The sequence below is a fragment of the Oncorhynchus tshawytscha genome, linkage group LG16 (genome assembly GCF_018296145.1).
Source record: "Oncorhynchus tshawytscha isolate Ot180627B linkage group LG16, Otsh_v2.0, whole genome shotgun sequence".
Classification (NCBI taxonomy): domain Eukaryota; kingdom Metazoa; phylum Chordata; class Actinopteri; order Salmoniformes; family Salmonidae; genus Oncorhynchus; species Oncorhynchus tshawytscha.
Window position 1 is genome coordinate 44,093,079 of NC_056444.1, and position 22,632 is coordinate 44,115,710.

The following is a 22,632-nucleotide window of genomic DNA, read 5'->3' on the forward strand; positions in this document are numbered from 1 at the left end:
TCCCACCATTAGCTCTGACAAATTTAAAACCCTAGTCATTGGCGACTCCATTACCCGCAGTATTAGATTTAAAACGAATCATCCAGCGATCATACACTGTTTACCAGGGGGCAGGGCTACCGACGTTAAGGCTAATCTGAAGATGGTGCTGGCTAAAGCTAAAACTGGCAAGTGTAGAGAGTATAGAGATATTGTTATCCACGTCGGCACCAACGATGTTAGGAGGAAAGAGTCAGGGGTCACCAAGTGCAACATAGCTTCAGCGTGTAAATCAGAAAAAAAGATGTGTCGGCATCGAGTAATTGTCTCTGGCCCCCTCCCAGTTAGGGGGAGTGATGAGCTCTACAGCAGAGTCTCACAACTCAATCGCTGGTTGAAAACTGTTTTCTGCCCCTCCCAAAAGATAGAATTTGTAGATAATTGGCCCTCTTTCTGGGACTCACCCACAAACAGGACCAAGCCTGGCCTGCTGAGGAGTGATGGGCTCCATCCTAGCTGGAGGGGTGCTCTCATCTTATCTACCAACATAGACAGGGCTCTAACTCCTCTAGCTCCACAATGAAATAGGGTGCAGTCCAGGCAGCAGGTTGTTAGCCAGCCTGCCAGGTTAGTGGAGTCTGCCACTAGCACAGTCAGTGTAGTCAGCTCAGCTATCCCCATTGAGATTGTGTCTGTGCCTCGACCTGGGATGGGCAAAACTAAACATGCAGGTGTTCGCCTTAGCAATCTAACTAGGATAAAGAACTCCTCCATTCCTGTCATTATTGAAAGAGATCGTGATACCTCACATCTCAAAATAGGGCTACTTAATGTTAGATCCCTTACTTCAAAGGCAATTATAGTCAATGAACTAATCACTGATCATAATCTTGATGTGATTGGCCTGACTGAAACATGGCTTAAGTCAGATGAATTTACAGTGTTAAATGAGGCCTCACCTCCTGGTTACACCAGTGACCATATCCCCCGTGCATCCCGCAAAGGCGGTGGTGTTGCTAACATTTACGATAGCAAATTTCAATTTACCCCCCAAAAAATGACGTTTTCGTCTTTTGAGCTTCTAGTCATGAAATCTATGCAGCCTACTCAATCACTTTTTATAGCTACTGTTTACAGGCCTCCTGGGACATACAGCGTTCCTCATTGAGTTCCCTGAATTCCTATCGGTCCTTGTAGTCATAGCAGATAATATTCTAATTTTTGGTGACTTTAATATTCACATGGAAAAGTCCACAGACCCACCCCAAAAGGCTTTTGGAGCCATCATCGACTCAGTGGGTTTTGTCCAACATGTCTCTGGACCTACTCACTGTCACAGTCATACTCTGGACCTAGTTTTGTCCCATGGAATAAATGTTGTGGATCTTAATGTTTTTCCTCATAATCCTGGAATATTGGACCACCATTTTATTACGTTTGCAATTGCAACAAATAATCTGCTCAGACCCCAACTAAGGAGCATCAAAAGTCGTGCTATAAATTCAGAGACAACACAAAGATTCCTTGACGCCCTTACAGACTCCCTCTGCCTACCCAAGGACGTCGGAGGACAAAAATCAGTTAACCACCTAACTGAGGAACTCAATTTAACCTTGCACAATACCCTAGATGCAATTGCACACCTGAAAACTAAAAACATTTCTCATAAGAAACTAGCTCCCTGGTATACAGAAAATACCCGAGCTCTGAAGCAAGCTTCCAGAAATTTGGAATGGAAATGGCGACTAGCTTGGAAAGACAGTACCGTGCAGTATCGAAGAGCCCTTACTGCTGCTCGATCATCCTATTTTTTCCAATTTAATTGAGGAAAATAAGAACAATCCGAAAAAAAATTTTGATTCTGTCGCAAAGGTAACTAAAAAGGAGCATTCCCCAAGTGAGGATGGCTTTCACTTCAGCAGTAATAAATTCATGAACTTCTTTGAGGAAAGGATCATGATTATTAGAAAGCAAATTACGGACTCCTCTTTAAATCAGCCTATTCCTTCAAAGCTCAGTTGTCCTGAGTCTGCACAACTCTGCCAGGACCTAGGATCAAGAGAGACACTCAAGTGTTTTAGTACTATATCGCTTGACACAATGATGAAAATAATCATGGCCTCTAAACCTTCAAGCTGCATATTGGACCCTATTCTAACTAAACTTTCTGAAAGAGCTGCTTCCTGTGCTTGGCCCTCCTATGTTGAACATAATAAACGTCTCTCTATCCACCGGATGTGTACCAAACTCACTAAAAGTGGCAGTAATAAAGCCTCTCTTGAAAAAGCCAAACCTTGACCCAGAAAATATAAAAAACTATCGGCCTATATCGAATCTTCCATTTCTCCCAAAATGTTTAGAAAAGGCTATTGTGCAGCAACTCACTGTCTTCCTGAATACAAACAATGTATAGGAAATGCTTCAGTCTGGTTTTAGACCCCATCATAGCACTGAGACTGCACTTGTGAAGGTGGTAAATGACCTTTTAATGGCATCAGACCGAGGCTCTGCATCTGTCCTCGTGCTCCTAGACCTTAGTGCTGCTTTTGATACCATCGATCACCACATTCTTTTGGAAAGATTGGAAACCCAAATTGGTCTACACGGACAAGTTCTGGCCTGGTTTAGATCTTATCTGTCAGAAAGATATCAGTTTGTCTCTGTGAATGATTTGCCCTCTGACAAATAAACTGTACATTTTGGTGTTCCTCAAGGTTCCGTTTCAGGACCACTATTGTTTTCACTATATATTTTACCTCTTGGGGATGTCAAATCTAAAATATAATGTTAACTTTCACTGCTATGCGGATGACACACAGCTGTACATTCAATGAAACATGGTGAAGCCCCAAAATTGCCCTCGCTAGAAGCCTGTGTTTCAGACATAAGGAAGTGGATGGCTGCAAACGTTCTACTTTTAAACTCAGACAAAACAGAGATGCTTGGTCTAGGTCCCAAGAAACAAAGAGATCTTCTGTTGACAATTCTGACAATTACTCTTAATGGTTGTACAGTCGTCTAAAATAAAACTGTGAAGGACCTCGGCGTTACTCTGGACCCTGATCTCTCTTTTGACGAACATATCAAGATTGTTTCAAGGACAGCTTTTTTCCATCTATGTAACATTGCAAAAATCAGAAACTTTCTGTTCAAAAATGGTGCAGCAAAATTAATCCATGCTTTTGTTACTTCTAGGTTAGATTACTGCAATGCTCTACTTTCCGGCTACCCGGATAAAGCACTAAATAAACTTCAGGTAGTGCTAAATACGGCTGCTTGAATCCTGACTAGAAACCAAAAATTTGATCATATTACTCCAGTGCTAGCCTCCCTACACTGGCTTCCTGTCAATGCAAGGGCTGATTTCAAGGTTTTACTGCTAACCTACAAAGCATTACATGGGCTTGCTCCTACCTATCTCTCTGATTTGGTCCTGCGGTACCTACCTACACTTACACTACGGTCACAAGACGCAGGCCTCCTAATTGTCCCTAGAATTTCTAAGCAAACAGCTGGAGGTAGGGCTTTCTCCTATAGAGTTAAATTTTTATGGAATGGTCTGCCTACCCACGTGAGAGATGCAAACTCGGTCTCAACCTTTAAGTCTTTACTGAAGACTCATCTCTTCAGTGGGTCATATGATTGAGTGTAGTCTGGCCCAGGAGTGTGAAGGTGAACGGAAAGGCTCTGGAGCAACGAACCGCCCTTGCTGTCTCTGCCTGGCCCGTTCCCCTCTTTCCACTGGGATTCTCTGCCTCTAACCCTATTACAGGGGCTGAGTCACTGGCTTACTGGTGCTCTTTCATGCCGTCCCTACGAGGGGTGTGTCACTTGAGTGGGTTGAGTCACTGATGTGATCTTCCTGTCTGGGTTGGCGCCCCCCTTGGGTTGTGCCTTGGCGGAGATCTTTGTGGGCTATACTCGGACTTGTCTCAGGATAGTAAGTTGGTGGTTGAAGATATCCCTCTAGTGGTGTGGGGGTTGTGCTTTGGCAAAGTGGGTGGGGTTTTTTCCTTCCTGTTTGGCCCTGTCCGGGGGTATCATCGGATGGGGCCACAGTGTCTCCTGACCCCTCCTGTCTCAGCCTCCAGTATTTATGCTGCAGTAGTTTATGTGTCAGGGGGCTAGGGTCAGTTTGTTATATCTGGAGTACTTCTCCTGTCTTATCCGGTGTCCTGTGTGAATTTAAGTATGCTCTCTCTAATTCTCTCTTTCTCTCTTTCTTTCTCTCTCTCTGAGGACCTGAGCCGTAGGACCATGCCTCAGGACTACCTGGCATGATGACTCCTTGCTGTCCCCAGTCCACCTGGCCGTGCTGCTGCTCCAGTTTCAACTGTTCTGCCTGTGGCTATGGAATCCTGACCTGTTCACGTGCTACCTGTCCCAGACCTATTTTTTGACCATGCTGGTCATTTATGAACATTTGAACATCTTGGCCATGTTCTGTTATAATCTTCACCCGGCAAAGCCAGAAGAAGACTGGCCACCCCTCATAGCCTGGTTCCTTTCTAGGTTTCTTCCTAGGTTTTGGCCTTTCTAGGGAGTTTTTCCTAGCCAACGTGCTTAAACACCTGCATTGCTTGCTGTTTGCGGTTTTATGCTGGGTTTCTGTACAGCACTTTGAGATATCAGCTGATGTACGAAGGGCTATATAAATACATTTGATTTAATTTGGTGGTGGTATACACCCTGCTAACTATTTAGACTAAGAATGCATTGAGATACTGATCTTTCTTTACCAGGCCAATCATGACAGAAAAACAGGGACAAAGGGGGCCTGTATTGAGAAGAGTTATAATAAAAAGTTGGCAATAAAAAGTTGTTTATAAATGTGTGTTCTAACAGGGATGATCTGTGCAAAGTTGGTAAACTGGAATTCGAGCCCTAGACTCAAAGTAAGCACTGAGGTCAGTCTTTCTAAATTTGGGTTAGATAAGTTATTAAATGTTTTCGTTGTGATGGGGATACAGCGAGAGAGTTGCTAAGAGTCTCCAGAAACGTATCTCTAAGTGTCATCCAGAGGGGAGGTGGTTTGTTTGGGAGACTCCCTGGATGATAGCTTGGGACAACCATGAAACTTTAATTTTGTTTTACCCTGTATTCAGAGTTTCTATGTTACATCGCATCAATGAGTGGTGCTGAGTACTTTGTTTATCTTTTCAAGTAAATATGTTTTTAGGTTTCGTGGAATATAAGAGTGTTCATTGTTCCAGAGGAGGGAATGATGTATATTGACTAACTGATTCGAGAATGTGTTAGTATGTTTATAACTGTAGAAAATGCATTAGGAGTATAGTGTGTTATGGGTTAGATGTAATGATAGAGGAGTATCATCCCCAGAGACTGTATATTGTTACAGGAGATAGCTCATAGAAGAGGGAGGACAGCTAACTATACACAATATGGGGATTTAATTGAACATTACACATACCTAGGTCATGGTGAGAGTAGAAGAGATAGTGATGGCATTTCAGACATTATGGTAAACTTTCCGGATACCTATGACTCAGAGTTTTGTTAGGTTGGAAATTATTCCCAACTCATTTTGTTTGTCTCCAATTTCTAACAGCCGACAAACATTTGACGGATTACATGCAGGAAGTATTCTCACGGCAGAGGCGCTGTAGGGAGAGTAACTGAAGGAGCAGTATTAGTAGCATAGGATACTATATTGATAGCATGGAATTGGACTACTGCACAAATTAGGGGTATTGTGAGACTATAGTCATGGGCCATGTTGGAAGTAGCAATGGTTACTTTAGTAACATTGTTGGGATATCAGTTATGACAACTCATGTCACATGGATTGGTTACTGGTAACTAGGGGACCGATGGGAGGACATGGGATGCGGTTATTCAAATATCACATAATGTTGTCAGGAAATAACCCATGTGTTGCAGTGTGCATATCCTCAGGTGAAAGCAGAGATATAACCAAGGGCATGAGCTGAATTCTGGAAATTGAGTGTACATCAAGAGATAGCAGGTGGGGGGTTGGAACAGCATTGATTTGAGAGACACACTACTCCGTACAGTACCTGCAGTGGTTAAGATCGTCATGCCTCTCCTTGGGGGGTGCATAGTTTTCACGTTAAGTGAGGTCCAATTGCATAATGGGTGAGTGAAGACACCATGACACAGGAAGCGGAGCGAGAGAGAGACTAGATTCCACTGTAAGATGTGTTGGGTCTGGGAACTACTATAACCTGTCTAGGACACGCGATCCGCTAATGGAACCCCCCCCCCAACATTCCGCTGAAAAGGCAGCACGGGAAATTACAAAATATTTTTTTGAAATATTTAACTTTCACACATTAACAAGTCCAATACAGTAAATGAAAGATAAACATCTTGTTAATCTACCCATCGTGTCTGATTTTTAAAATGTTTTACAGCGAAAACACAACATATATTTATGTTAGATCACCACCAAATCCAAAAAAACACACAGCCATTTTTCCCAGCCAAAGATAGAGTCACAAAAGCAGAATTAGAGATAAAATGAATCACTAACCTTTGATAATCTTCATCAGATGACACTCATAGGACATCATGTTACACAATACATTTATGTTTTGTTCGATAATATGTATATTTATATCCACAAATCTCGGTTTACATTGGCACCATGTTCAGAAATGCCTCCAAAATATCCAGAGTAATTACAGAGAGCCACGTCATATAACAGAAATACTCATCATAAACTTTGACGAAAGAAACATGTTTTACATATAACTAAAGATACACTGGTTCTTAATCCAACCGATTCTTTTAAAACTTTACGAAAAAAGCATACCATGCAATAATCTGAGACGGCACTCAGACGTAACAATATTTCTCCGCCATGTTAGAGTCAACAGAAATACGAAATTATTGGCAACCCATATGTGTGGACTTTCTGAGTGGAAAAGCAGTTGGGTCACCAGATGCAAAGAGCCTGTTTCAGGTCACCAGGTGCACAGAGACAGTTTCGGGTAACCAGGTGCACAAAGCCTATTTTATGTTACCAGGTGCACGTTATTCGTGAAAGCAGGTTTATAGACATCTTAGTGTCCGGGGAGGGGTGCTTAAGTGTGAGTTCCCCGGTTCGCCTGGTGGGTGAGGTTATGGAGGTGGGTAAGCCCCGGCAGGGACGCATGCCCAGAGAGAGGGGTGTTGACCTGGGTAGGGAGAATAGGTGTGGAGGCCTGGAGGTCAGGAAGGTCATGAGAAGTGTGACTCTGTTGTTTTTCCTCCACTCTCAGGCCCAGAGAGAGGGCAAGCAGGCGGGCTGGGAGTGTAGGCCTATAGGTCTGGAGGTCAGGATGGTCAAGGCAGGAAGCTAAACACTCTCAGGCCCAGGGAGATGGCAGGCAGGCAGACTGGGAGTGTAGGCCCGGAGGCCTTTAGGCCTGGAGGTCTGTAGTTCCAGGGAATACGGTCACACCTGGTAACCCATTCAGTCACCCTGTGCACAGCTGGACTGCAATGAGAGAGAAGTGGGACTCTATCGTTTTTCAGCCAAGCTCTCTCATTGATTTACATTGGGTTCCCAGGTGCCCATGGTTAAAACGGCCTAGAACGACAAGTTGTGTCCTCCGGTGACTGGTCCTGTATAGGGGTGTTAAGGGTTCTCCCCCAACCCGGCCATGGAGCCCTACCCCACCCTGAGGGCCCCTGGAGACATTTCCCCCATCCCCCACCCATCCGGCCACCCTGTGCACGGCTGGACTTAGTCTCTGGGGGCGAAAGTTAGTCGTTTCTCAGCCAAGCTTTCTCATTGATTTACATTGGGTTCCCAGGTGCCACCCTTTGGCCGGTCCTGGAATAGCACTTGAGAACTAATGATTTACAAAGGTTCCCTGGTGCCGACTTGTGGCTGGTCCTGGAATTGCGCCTGGGAACTCAATGCAAATCAATGAGTCCCACTTCTCACTCATCGATCCACAGGCTACCTGGAACTTCAGACCCCCAGGTCTCCATAACTACTCAACTGTGACCAAATGACACACACATACACGGGTGAATTTTAAAGTAATACACTTCATTTATTTAACAGTGGATCATGGATTAATTTGTCCCTCAATTAGTAACTGGGCCTGGCTGGTATTATGAGGCAAATTATGGTAGAGTGAGACATATGGTCAGCCACGACTCGGCAATCTGTAACCGACTCTTGATTAAAGTTCCTTGTAGCAACACTTCGTAGAAGTGTAACGAATGTCACTTTACTTCCAATGCCGAACTCAGAAAATATCTGGGCTACATACTCCCTGAGATGATCGTATGTTTTGCCGTATGAAGTGAAAAAGAACTGCTCCGTGTCTGAGCTGAAGCCACTCAGATGAGGCCTGATTTGATGGAAGCGTTTAAGCCAAGTGTTCTCCTCCTCCGACATCACAAATCTGTCAAAGTTTAACCTTATCAGTCGAGAACCCAGTAAAAACGCTTAAAAAAGCTTTTAATTTTAATTGATCTGAGTTTCATTTATTTGCATGTCTAGCACTTATATTTAGCCTAACAATTACGCATTTTACTATTATTTTCAGGACAACCAATACAAAACAATTTGCATTCATGAGTTTTATTGACAAATGTCAATAAAAAAGATAAGGTCCACCAAAGCATAAACCTGATAAAAAAAATGTATTTACATGAATGGTATAAGTACAGAAATTGTATGCTCAACGGTATATTAATATCCAACTAATCAGTGACAACGAAGTGAAGTTTGGAATTTGTGACTGAATGCATTCAACCGAAATGTGTCATCCGCATGTAACCCAACCCCTCTGAATCAGAGAGGTACTGGGGGCTGCCTTAGTCGACTATGGGAGCTCATTACAGTATTATAGACACCATGTCCTTGGATGTCCTATGATTTGATGTCCTATGTAGAAGAACCCCTTTCCTTCTAACAACATTTGTGCAGCTTGTGAGAGCAAAATGTTAGATCATTTGTAGCTCAAACCACTTGGATTCTACAGACGTTTCTGTAAAAATACCATTCAGGATCCACCCGAGTCTCACTAACACCATTCAAACCTCGGCTGTGGTTATTTATTGGTACCAACGAATGCAGAAGAAATAGACAAATCCAATGGTACAACTCAGAAGTCTGTAGCTCAAACACAGACAGATAAACATAACAGTTAAACCTCTCACACATCATTTACCTGTAATCCTGCAGTACCTCAAGTAATTCTCTCGACAACAGACTGACATTTTAGGCTTAGATTCATTTCCTTCCAGACCTAACGAAAAAGGGTCTTATGATGTGATTTAAGCATTGGCATGGTCTCAGAACATACAATTTTGTTGTTTCTCTATAAACAATAGTTTTGAGAGTGAAAATCATATACATTTGGGGGAAAGAATCACTTTTATAGGGCTCCCATTAGAGTTGTTTAAATAACGTTATTTTACAAGGTATATTGACAGAAAACATATTACACTACTTTCTCTTGTACACTAAGGACCGGGCGAAGAGTTGCAGTGGAGAGGAGATGATAATAATGTTCCTATTTGAAAGCTAGAAAAAGAATAGCTCGCATGTAGCTTCTTATAGCTCTCATTCTAGAAAAGATTGGAGACCCCTGGTCTATGTGCTCATGGTAATAAAACAAACCAACAATTGCATTTCAAATAATTAATCTCAGATGTACAGTGAATTCGGAAGGTATTCAGACCTCTTGGATTTTTCCACATTTTGTAACGTTACAGCCATATTTTTAAATAGATTAAATTGCTTTTTCCCCCTCATAAATCTACACAATAGCCCATAATGGCAAAGCAAAAACAGATTTTTTGAAATGTTAGCAAATGTATATATAATTGTTTATATATATATATATCACCATCATACTATCTAGCTGATAACAACCTGTTGTTTTGAAAGTGCTGTAAAACCAATTCATTCACATCCTCTAAGATTTCAATCCAAAAAGGTATTTCATCTGTGATGGTGAAGTTGTTCTCTTTAGTGTTAGGAAGGAAATCAGCCCTGTTACAATGGCAACCCCCACTTACTTTGGCCTAAACAATGTATGTGACTGATTTTTTGTCTAGAGGCGTTCAGGCCTAACAAATGCCAGTCACACAAAATGGCACTGAAACAATGAGATGACACTAGGGCAGCAACTACAATTACTCAGCCATGGAATATCTCACCTTTTCTTTCCAATACTCTCACATACAAACAAGCACAAACATGGTTTAACACCAGCATAGAATTGTTTGGAGTTTCTCAACATGGTCCTGACAAACATTTGTGCCTCAGAACCAACATGATGGGGGGGAACTAAGATTGTATTCCAGTATTTTTTGGTCTTCACTTGCCTGAATCCTTGTGGTTTCTCCATTTTTCTTCAATTGTAATTTTTTTCATAGGTTTGTCTTGAATCTCATATTTTTAGGAATAGGAGTCAGAAGGCAGGGATAATATGTTAGAATGCTACTCTGATGTGCACAGCTCAACCATGTGACGAACATGAAAGGGAGACTGTTTTGCCTCCTGTACACATTTACATAACTTATCATCATTAAACTATGTCCTACCCAAGTCTCATTTTCAGAATATTTATCACCTGATTTACTTAACAAAATGAACATCTCAATAGGTGGTCCAGTTATCCTCACGAACATCCTCACGAACATGGCATGACATGGCATCCCTATCAGACCAACTCCTTGAATGCCCTACTCCTTGCAGTGTGTAGTTGTGTCGAATAAAACATACTTTTTCTTTGACCCTTTAGTGTGTGTACTTTAGTGTATTTCTGCTTGGAATATTGCTTTTTTTTAAAGTTTGCTGGAGGAAGTCTTTAAATGGTCACTGCAGTTGAAAACGGGATATTTCCACTACATGAGGTCGAAATAACACTGATATTGTGAAAATGATAATACCATTTTTGTGTAGGAGCTGTTTGAAAAAGGCTGTGGCTACGAATACGGAGTTTTCGCCCTGCCCCCTCCTACCCTACCGAAACCTCTTTCTCAAATCTAAGGATCTGGATCACCTTCTGCACATGTGTTATTTTCTGCACATTTTGTAGCAACTGCTCACACTCCATCTTCCTTCACATTTCTCTCTTTACTCACCCTCTTCTGAGCCATGATTATGTAGCCTATCTATGTCTGATTTTTCTGAACATGAAAAAACCTTTGCCGATTTCAACGAACATTCCCCAAAACAATTATTGAAGGCTATATTACCTTCTCTGTCTGTTGTAACGGATATTGCAGTTGTACAAGCAGGAGGCTGCATTAGAGCAAAAACAATCAGCGTTTTGTGTGATGATGTAGGCTAATCTTCATAGTTTTTGCCATATCGTAGCCACTAGCCAGAGTTCCTGAAAAAATCATGTAACGACCCCACTTGAGTTTTGCATTGGGGCAAAAAACGATTTTTGTTTTTAAACACTTAATGATCATGCAAGTACCGCAGATGTAGGCTACCTAGCTGTTCAACCTCTGTCGAGCCAAATGCTTTAGACTGCCTACTATTTGTGATGATAATCTTCATAGTTATGCTGCCATAATATAGCGAAAGTTGCTTTATAACTCAACCCTGATCTGTACTTCTCCTCAACTTTGTCCCCGATCTGTTTGGAGAGCTCCTCGGACCAAAATGCAGCGTGGTTAGTTTTGTGCATCTTTAATAAAGATGAAAGCACAACAATCTACAAAAGAAGAACCGTGAAAAAACCAAAACAGTCCTATCTGGTGCCACAAACACAAAGACAGGAACAATCACCCACAAAACCCAACACAAAACAGGCTACCTAAATATGGTTCCCAATCAGAGACAATGACTAACACCTGCCTCTGATTGAGAACCATATCAGGCCAAACATAGAAATAGACAAACCAGACACACAACATAGAATGCCCACCCAGCTCACGTCCTGACCAACACTAAAACAAGGAAAACACATACGAATGATGGTCAGAACGTGACAATACCTATATAGACATACATAATTTTTAAAAGAATATACCTTTATTATTATTCCCCGCAAACCCTTCTGCCGATCCCTCAATTGGAGTAAACTAATAAACACTTCTGCTTCTACCTTCAATCCATACATCTTATACACACTCTACAGACACAGTCTACTTTACAATAGTTCTCTCTTGTTTGTTCTTAGTCCTTCCTCTATTTCTGATGTCCATCCAGTTTGATTTCTATTTGTAACTATAATATTTCACAAAAGCTCCGAACCTATATACATTCTACAGATCCCTTATGACCTACATTGTTTATCTTGTTATTAGTCCCACCCTTCTGCTCCACTCAACCCCTCCCATCTGTCTCTCAACATCATCCATTTCAGATTTCTACTTGCCATATATTTTTCAACTGTGCTGTGATGCTTCACAAAATAATTGAACCTTCCTATTCTCATAGCTTCTACAGATTGTAAATTAAAAATAAACATTTTTGCTAAAATAATGATTATATTATTGATTGATTGACTATGGCTTTTCAAATCACCCAGTATTGCTATCTGTAGTGTTAGTTCTAGGCAAATGTTGCAATTCTTCAGCCATTCCTGGACCTGTGACCAAAAATGAGCTACATATGGACAATACCAAAATAAATGATCTAATGACTCTGCCTCCTCACAGCAGAATCTGCAGAGCTGGGAAGATTGTATCCCCCATATATATAACATTCTATTAGTTGCAAGAATTTTGTGTAGTAATTTATATTGAAAAATTCAAAGTTGTGAATCCGGCGTTGTTTTGCATATCAATTCATAAACCATGTGCCATGGAATGGGTACATCAAAAATCTCTTCTCAACTATTTTGCAATTTATATGGCACAGCTGTCAGTTTATTGGTCCTTAAATGAAATTGGTATATGTTTTTATTTATCACACTTTTCTTTAACCATTTATGTTCTTTAATACAGGGCCGACATACAAGTTCCTTACTTTTTTCCCCTTCTACTTGCCTCTTCCATTTTTGTGGTAATGCTGCAATTAATTGGTTGTAATTTTGGGTAGAGCGGACATTTCCATATGTCTGTGTTAGCTGCATGTGTGACATAACTCCACCAGTCCTATTTATGATATATTCCTTAAATGTATACCTTTTTTAAATTTCTTCGATAAATACAGTTTTTTTAATCAATTAGTATATTTGAATTTAACCACAATATTTGTTGTACTATTTGTTCTGTCCTTTCAGGTGGATTAAACTGCAATTGCAACCAACTTTCTAAGGCTTGTTTAAAAAATAAAGATATTTTGGAGATTATTTCCTTTTCAAACAACTGAAAGTGAGCAGGTGTAATCTGAATAAAGGGGAAAAGGCCCTTCCTGAATATAGGATGAGACATTCGTACCAATTGACTAGAGAACCCGTTTGGATTTAAGTATAACTTTTGTATGACTGATGCCTTTAGTGAGAGGTCTAACGTTTTAATATTTAATCATTTCTGTCCACCGAATTCATATTCGTTATATAAATAGGCCCTTTAAATTTTATCTGGTTTGCCGTTCCAAATAAAATTGAATATTTTTTGTTCATATAATTTAAAAAGCAGGTCACTAGGTGTAGGCAAAACCATAAGCAAATAGGTAAACTGTGATATAACTAAGGAGTTAATCAGGGTGATTTTTCCACAAATAGACAGGTATTTTCCTTTCCATGGTAGCAAGATCTTATCTATTTTTGCTAACTTTCTATAAAAATGTATTGGAGTGAGATCATTTCTTTCCTTTGGGATTTGTATACCGAGTATGTCTACATCTCCGTCAGACCATTTAATTGGTAAACTACATGGTAATGTAAAATGTGCATTTTTTAGTGATCCAATACGTAATATGGTACATTTATCATAATTTGGTTTTAATCCAGAGAGGATAGCAAAAGTATTTAGATCCTCTAAGAGGCCGTGGAGAGACTCCAATTGTGGTTTTAAAAGAAAACATGAATCCTCAGCGTACAATGACACCTTAGTTTTTAGGCCATGGATTTCTAATCTTTTAATATTATTGTTTGATCTAATCTTTGCAGCTAACATTTCGATGGCAATAATAAACAGATATGCCGATAGTGGACAACCTTGTTTTACTCCTCTAGATAGTTTAAAACTTTCTGAGATGTAGGCATTATTTATTATTTTACACCTAGGGTTACTATACATAACCTTAACCTATTTTATAAGAGATTCCCCAAAATTGAAATATTCTAGGCTAAATGCCTAGAATAAACTCCAGTCATACTTTATCAAAAGCTGTTTCAAAATCAGCTATGAAAACCAGGCCTGGTGTCCCCGATATTTCATAGTGTTCTATTGTTTCCAGTACTTGTCTTATATTATCTCCAATGTATTGTCCATGTAAAAAACCTGTCTGATTAGGATGAATAATATTTGACAATACTTTTTAAATTCTGTGTGCCAAGCATTTTGCTAGGATTTTTGCATCACAACACTGAAGTGTAAGAGGTCTCCAATTTTTTAAATGGACTGGATCTTTATATATACCGCTTGGGTTTTACATTATTAATAGGAAGAAAATCCATACAATTAGTTTCAGTTAGTGGAGATGGAGGAGTCTGAAATGAAAACATATTCCCAAAGTACTTTACTTCCTCCTTCAGAATATCATCCGGTTCTGTGCCTCTATAGTGCCGTTTTTATTGCTATCTAACTGTACTGTTAGTCCTTCAATTTCCTTTGTTAATATGGACTCTTTTGATCTAAATTGCTTTTGTTTTATAGATGAGTACTGTATTGCATTGCCTCTAAAGGCACATTTAAAAGTGTCCCATACAGTAAGGGGATCTGCTGTACCTATGCTATTTCTGAAAAAGTCCGTTATAAATTATTCTGTCCTAGTTCTAAACAATTTATCATCTAGTAGACTTTGATTAAATTTCCAATATCCTCGACCACGTGGAAATTCTGTAAGAGTAATATATATGCCAATTATGTGATGATCCGACCGCATTCTGTCCCCTATCAACACTTATTAAACTTTTGGTGCCAGAGAGAATGGTATAAGAAAGTAGTGAAGGCGACTAGCTTGATTAAGCCTCCGCCATGTATATCTCACTAGGTCAGGGTATTTAAGTCTCCATATATCCACTAATTCCAATATATCCATGACATTCATGATTTCCTTAAATGCCTGAGGGTTATAGTTTGTAGTGTGATTTCCTTTCCGGTCCATAGAGGTATTTAAGACCGTATTAAAATCTCCCACCATAATAATAGAGTCTGGTGTTGCTTGTAGAGTTGATAGATTCTTATATATATTTTCAAAGAAGCTTGGATCATCATTATTCGGACTGTATAGGTTAATAAGCCATATCTGTTTATTGTCCAATAACATATTTAAAATAATCCATCTACCTTTAGGATCTGTTTGGACAATTTGCACATTTGGATCATAATTATTGTTAATTAAAACCATCACCCCTTTTGAATTTCTTTGCCCATGGGAGAAGTATATTTCGCCCCCCCCAGTTCTTTTTCCACAAAACTTCATCTAAAACTGTTGAATGGGTTTCCTGTAAACAATAAATATTATATTCCTTCTCTTTTAGCCAGCTAAATACTGATTGTCTTTTCTTATTATCTGCTAGGCCATTACAATTGTAACTGGCTATACTTATTTCACCACTTACCATAATGAGACACAACTTTCAATTCTTTTTATCAAAATATATGTTTGTAAACGTACCATTAAAAAGTAACATGATGATGGAGTGTCTATATAGCTGTACCATGATCTTTGCCTTTCTACTAAGTAAACCTCCAATTGGTCCCTACTATTCCACCCGCTAAAAGCCCTCCTCATCCCGAGTTGGTTTGTCATCCCAATGCCCGGCAGACCACCCTCGACCCCCTGTATCCCATAACCCATAACCGACTTGGTTCCATCCTTTGGAAAGAGCACACAGTGCCATTTACCGAATTGAAGTAGATTAACTGCCAAATGCATTTCCATCGCCCTCACCTCGATTTGTATCATATATAGCTGTGGATCATCCTCTATTGTCCCTAACATCTTTTACTTCTTCGCAACAGTTGTGGGATACACACATACACCCACACACACTCAACCCATACCCCTAGACAACCATAAGCTTACTTACTCAACAATTGCACCACCCCAGAGCCCAACTCAATACAGGTCTTGAATTACAAATGTACTCGCAGTTGCAGCTGCAAGAGAAGGCCTGCAAGACCGCACAAAAAAATTAGGCAAATATTAAGAGATTTTATTGTCACATCCTAGATGATGGAGGTCAAATGTACACCTCTACCCTGAAAGCCCCACAATACGGTCACCCGGGTTGGGTTATAAATTACATCCTATCCCTTTGTTCTGTGGAGAATTACTGAGGACAGGGAAGAAGGAACAGCTGTCATCTACTTCCCAGCATAACAACTATGATTTGTTCTCTTTGAATAAACCTATTTTTCTCCCCCTGATTTGCTTTGGGGTCTGTGTTATTGAAGAATAACATGAACTGCTAACAAAAGTTAGGCTATATCCTATAGGACTATGCAAGACATAGCAAGTCTCACTCTTATTATTCTTGCTGCCTCCAGTTCAGTAGCCATACTTGCTAGATTAGGTGCGCGTGTGGTCTCAATTAAATAGAGTAGGCTATAACCTATGCATGGGCGGAGAAGCACAGGGAAGTTATCTTTCCAAGGAAATGTCCTCCTAAATAGGCCTATGATTAGGCTTTAGTTTACTACATTGCCTAGAAATAGGCCTAAATATTGATCACCCATATTTCTCTGTCTGAAAATCTTCCCACTCCTAAAAGTTAGGCTATAAAAATAGCTTAAGAGAAAGTGTAAGTCTCTCCAACTCTGCTCTCTTCAAACTACATCTAGCATAGTGGCTGATATAGCCCCGTTATACAATATAAGGGCCATGTGAGAATCTCAGGTAATTTAACCTATTTCTTATTAAGTTATTTTTGAGCACTTGATATTGCCTATTTGTCACGACTTCCGCCGAAGTCGGCTCCTATCCTTGTCCTTGTTTGACGTCACCGGCTTTCTAGCCATCGCCGCTCTATTTTTCCATTGTTCCGTTTGTTTTGTCTTGTTCCCTGCACACCTGGTTTACATTCCCTAATCACACTGCATGTAGTTATTCCTCTGTTCCCCCCCATGTCTTTGTGTGGATTTGTTTTTGTTACTTGTTTCATGTTACGCGCCAGGCTGGTTTTTTCCCTGTATTCCGTGGTATTTCATGAAGGATGTTTAATTGTTAAACATTTGCTTATTTTTGTGACTGTTTAGCGCCTTGCACTTTTTTCCTTTGGCTGGTGGTTTTGACGCAGTGGCGTCTGTCTGTTTTATTGCCTCTGCCTTAATAAAGTGTGCGCCTGCTCACAACTCTCTGCTCTCCTGCACCTGACTTCTCCACCAATAGCGCACAACCTTGACACTGTTGGGTAGCAAAATTGCTAGGACCATGGCTGGCAAGTGAGCTGTGTCACATACGCCAAAAATAACATTGCGGGACTGTCCTACACCCAGAAACCTTGGTGTCTTCTTAGACCTAAACCTCAAGTTATATTTAAAGAAGGTTGTCACTGTATCTCTTTGTATAGGCCTACAGAAATCACTCCCATCTTCTACAGTTAGTTCAAAATGTTGCAGCTCGACTTTTAACAGGAACCAGAAACATTTTTCCACATTACCTATTTTAGCTTCTCTACACTGGCTACCAGTCACTTTTAGAATATATTTTAAAATTGTATTAACCACTTTTAAGGCAAGGATTGGTTTAGCCCCATCCTATACCTCTGATCTTGTATCTCCCTGTGAACCAGGACGCAGCCTGAGATCCTCTGGCAAGGCACTGATGAACATCGCAAAGTCTATATGTTGAAAACGAAAGGCGATTGGGAATTTGCCATTAGACTTTGTAGACTTTTGAATGATATGCCACAGGAGATCAACATTGTTAAGTTGTTACAATAGTATTACCAGTTTTGATAACACTTATTTTGTCTATTCAAAATGTCACTAACTGTATGCATTCAATTATATACTCAATCATTTTTCAGTCAGTCAGTAAGCACTGATGTTCTGCACCTGTCTGTCTGTAATCAGTGAAATAAATGAAGCTGTTATCTTCCAATTACCCCAAAATTCCCCTGTCTGACGAGGACCAAAGGACAGAGAGGCTGTTATCTGATGTCATGCTTCACAGTCAGGATTAGAGTTGCACAATTCTGGGAACTTTGAATACATTTCCTGTTATTCCAGAAATCCTAGTTGGAGGTTTTCAGATGTCCTACTTATTCCCTCCTGATTCCATGAATCCTACAACCGGGATAACCAGGGAATTTATTGAAAGTTAGGTAGGCGGTCATTGTAAATAAGAGTTTGTTCTTAACTGACTTGCCTAGCTCAATAAAAATTTAATTAAATACATTAAAAAAATACATGTGGAATTTTGCAACCCTGGTCAGGATATTACTAAACCATCACAGACTGGACTGAGAATGTACGACTGCCTCAGTGCATGTTGGGGAAATGGAAACTATTGAGATTTTAAAAAAAATAGGTGGCCTGTCTATAAATAACCTCACAGAGTTAAATAGCATTAATCATAATGGAAGTCAACAAAATACAGTATCGCCTAACTCTCATGATGAAAAATGAAAATGTTGCAGCAATAGAAAAAGTTACAGTTCAATATGACTAGCTGAGGTCTTCACTAGATGGCAGTATGAGAGCAAGTAGTAGGAGAGCATGTTTCTGGACCGCCCACAGCAGACCTCCACGGGTGGGTGTTAGACAACCCTTTGACACTTTTAACTTCGCCAACGCTCTGATATATTGACAGAATAAAAGCCATCAAGTATTGTGCGAATTGATGCGCACTGGTCCCAATTCCCAAGACTTGAACATATGAATTATTATGCTATTAATTATTTCCAAGGAGCTAACCTACATTAAGCTATTCAAATGCGCCAATTATTGTCATTTATGACCAAGCACATTTTCCGTAATTGTAATCTTCTTCAACATGAGAGAAAGACAAATAGGGCTCCCATCAATCGAACTAACCGATTGGTCATGCGACGCGCAGCGGGGAGCGTGAGACGTGCCCAAATTCATTCAGGGATCCCGTGGGATAACCATCACACTCGCCCGAGAGACAGAGCACCAGCGGAAACAGGGGTGGTTGGATAGTTGGGCAGACTGTTTTACCCAGAGTGCACTGTAGGCTACACACTGACAACTTCACCTTCGTTCGCGATCGGAAAGGGTAGTCTGTCACATTCGTTTCGAGCCGCATGCATCTCGCTCAATCGAGACGCCCGGTCTCCACGCACAGGCGGCTTGCACTCAGTCCTGTTCTATCCTTTCAGCGTGATACAGGGAGGAGAATCCGTACAAGCTCTCAGTGGACTTTAATGTGTACAAAACCTGCTTTATAACGTTTCATGGGGATACTTTAGAGGAAATCATCTTGACGACCCTGCATATTAACAGGTAAGATGCGAGTTTTGAGTTATCAATTCAAACGGCCACTTCTTATTATCTGGTGATTTCTCCAACTTCAAAAACCTCTCCTGTATCTTGCTGTGTCTTCCTATTCTCAAATGCCGAACTATTTCAAATAATTATAGAAAACTCCCTTGAGGTGTACATGTATGGCTATTCAAAAATAATATATGAAATCGATTATATGAGCATTATTTGGTCTCACTTTGGCAGCTCACCTAAATTGCTCATTCTTGTATTTTCTAATGTGGTCTTTGAATTAAAAAATAAATAAATGAGGCTACACATCCATGTCATTTTTCTGCATAGACACAGTAGGCATATTCAAAGAAACCTGAAATGGATGCCATATAAAGACACTTATTTTGAGCTGAACTCCACGACAAATAGTACAATCCCGACATATGCGCTCAAAGAACAACAGCAGTAGTTTATTGGGATTGAGGACAGACGTCCTCAAAAAGACGTCTTTATGATAACGAAAGATGACCCCACTGACTATAGGCCAGTTCAAGATGCACAAAGATCACGCTCAACAAGAATGGCAGTGCTGAGGCGCGGGTGTGTGTTTGTGTGTGCGCGCGCGACAGGCGCATCACTCACTGGCATGCCGGCTGAACGGAAAGACTAATGAATTGACCGAAATGTACGTGCGCCAAGGAAAATTCTACTTGCAGATTCCACTATAATAATTTAATGTTGCCTTATACTGTATGTATTTATGTATTTTTTTCAACACTCTAATGCTGCCAATGGTCAAACAGCTTGGTGATGATATTTTTTTAAACACTAACTTTGTTTAAGTTAATTTCTTAAAAAAAATATTCTTACTAGATACAACTCTAGTAACAAACAATGTTATTAAAGAACAAGTTAATAAAATACCTACCATTTGCCATTTTTTAATACCAAGTATTTATTTTAATCAACTATTCTTCTTTAGTGGATTCCCCCCAAATGCACAGGATTGTATTGTTATGTGTGTGTGTGTCAGCCATCATTTGTTTGATTGGCACTGCAGGTTTACTGTTTCTCAACCTCCTTCAACCTCTTGCCATTTAGGATCATTTTAATTCAGCAAAAGCTTTACTGTGAACAAAGGGTACACAGACAGTCAGGTATGTAAATAAAATCACTAATCAGATAGGAATATGTTATAGTGAAAATTGAACATTCACCAACACTTATGATCTTCCTCAAAATACTGCAATGCTGCTACCAATATCAAAAATCAGCTTGATGTTGGCATTAGAGCTTTGGATCTCCAGTTTACTGAAGCTAAGCACAAACAGGATATGGTCAAAGTCCTGTTCAAAGTCCTCTAAAAGGTTTATGGGTTATATTTATTTGACATTCTGTGTTTACCAGACTTATCAAGGCATAATGAGTTAGACCAATTATAACACAAAAGGCACCATTGAATTTTAGTGGGTTGATCATCATGGACTTTCCATAACAATAAGGTCAATGAAATAACATCCACATGTGGATGGTCTGATTGATTAGAGAAAGCTTTGTACCAACTGCAATTAAAGATGGAGAGCTTCCTATATTCTGTTTTAGTGTCTATTTTAAGCCTGGTCAATCCTATTACACTACTGGAAAACCGGTATGACGAGAGACATAATGATCCTGTACGAGTCATCTTTTCTTATGTCATCTTTCTGTAAACAGAGTTTTTGATATAATTTTATTCTACGAGTAGATCTCGAGGTTAAGAACCTCATTTCCGAGAGAGACCTGGCATTAGTGTATGCTTACATACAGTGTTCCTACACAGAGAATCACAATATTACCTCCTATTTAAAATAATTCTCTCTCTGGGATGATTGTTTGTTCATTGAGGAAATATAAGGATGGGATAGAATACCCCCATAGAAAGGTGAGCTCTCCCTGGCAGATAGTGAGGATCAATATCAAATCAAATCAAATCAGGACAGAATGGTGTGTGTGTGTGTGTGTGTATGTGCATATGCGTTTGTTTGTTTGTGAGTGGAAGAGAGAGACAGAGAGAGGGATAATGTTTTCCATGTCTGTCCATCTATACGTTCATTTCTGAAAGAGAGAGATAGAGTCACTACTCACTCAGAGACAGGGAGAGAGGGAGAGAGGCCATCAGGCATGGCTGATGCTGACTCTCAACCTAAATGTAATTCCTTAATGCACTCCAAGAATCAAAGATCTAATAAGGAGTGGAAGGGCCTCTTCAATAATAAAACTGAATCAGCATCTCTGCAGCAGCAGCAAGGGCTGAGGGCTCAGAGGACTCATAAATAACAGACTCTAGGACTGACACATGCTGCTCCAATGGCTGGAAACTGCCAATACCCTTCCTAATTTACAACCAGGCCTGCCTGCTCAGTCAGAGGTAAATAAGCAATGTTCTAGTCAACGAGGAGGGTCTTGGTAAGGCTGTGGAGTATAGACAGTAGCTCTGCCTAATTGGTGTAAGCTGCAAACCATGACCATCTGTATGGTGACTCTGGGTAATAGTGTTTCAGAAGAGGAGGTAAAGAGAGGTGGGGATCTTGAGGGGATTTGTTAAAGGATGCAGGCTTATTAGTTGAGAGTCATAAGAGCTGAACTTAGTCATACAGATTCAATTCAAAGATTCAATTAAACCAATTATATTGCGCTATACGTTATTATGTCCTGACTGTTGATTTGTATTCAAATGTAAAAGCTCATCAATAATATAAAAGCAGAACAATAATATTCAGTCAGCTATGTTCTTAGTAATGTCTTGCATTTGTTGTCACAGTGGTTTTCATATTACACATATACATTTTTTATTTGTGTATTTTAGATAAATCTCTCCTGTATTTGAGTCCATAACCTGTGTTTGTCAGTGTGTAATGAATATAGACTCTGTAGGGAACAACCAATGCCTCCCACATCATCGATTGAAATAGATGTTGTGTTGCAAGTACTGCTTTCTTAATAATGATGTTTTGACAAGATGTTGTTGAACAGCTCCACTATGAATACTACCAATTTACAATGCATTGATCTGTGAACAGTTCTTCCCCACAGACCTTCATAAGGCTTGAAGAGTGCACAATACATGTAACTCAATTGTTTTACCATCTTGAAGAATTTCTCTTGACGAAATGCAACATGATAGTCTTGCTCTCTTTCCTATCTCAGGTTTGAACCCAAATAATTGAC

The 22,632-nt window shown here is 40.0% G+C and overlaps 1 protein-coding gene across 2 annotated transcripts in view; it reads left to right on the forward strand.

The window, feature by feature from the left end:
• Positions 1-19,057: 19,057 nt before the first annotated feature.
• LOC112215715 (poly(rC)-binding protein 4) overlaps positions 19,058-22,632 on the forward strand; it is a 57,795-nt gene continuing 54,220 nt past the window's right edge. Inside the window, exon 1 of one of the 2 annotated variants that reach the window (XM_024375030.2) lies at positions 19,058-19,452. The gene's annotated coding sequence lies outside the window, so the exon portion shown is untranslated. The remainder of the gene's footprint in view (positions 19,453-22,632) is intronic. The other variant, XM_024375031.2, reaches the window with a different exon arrangement.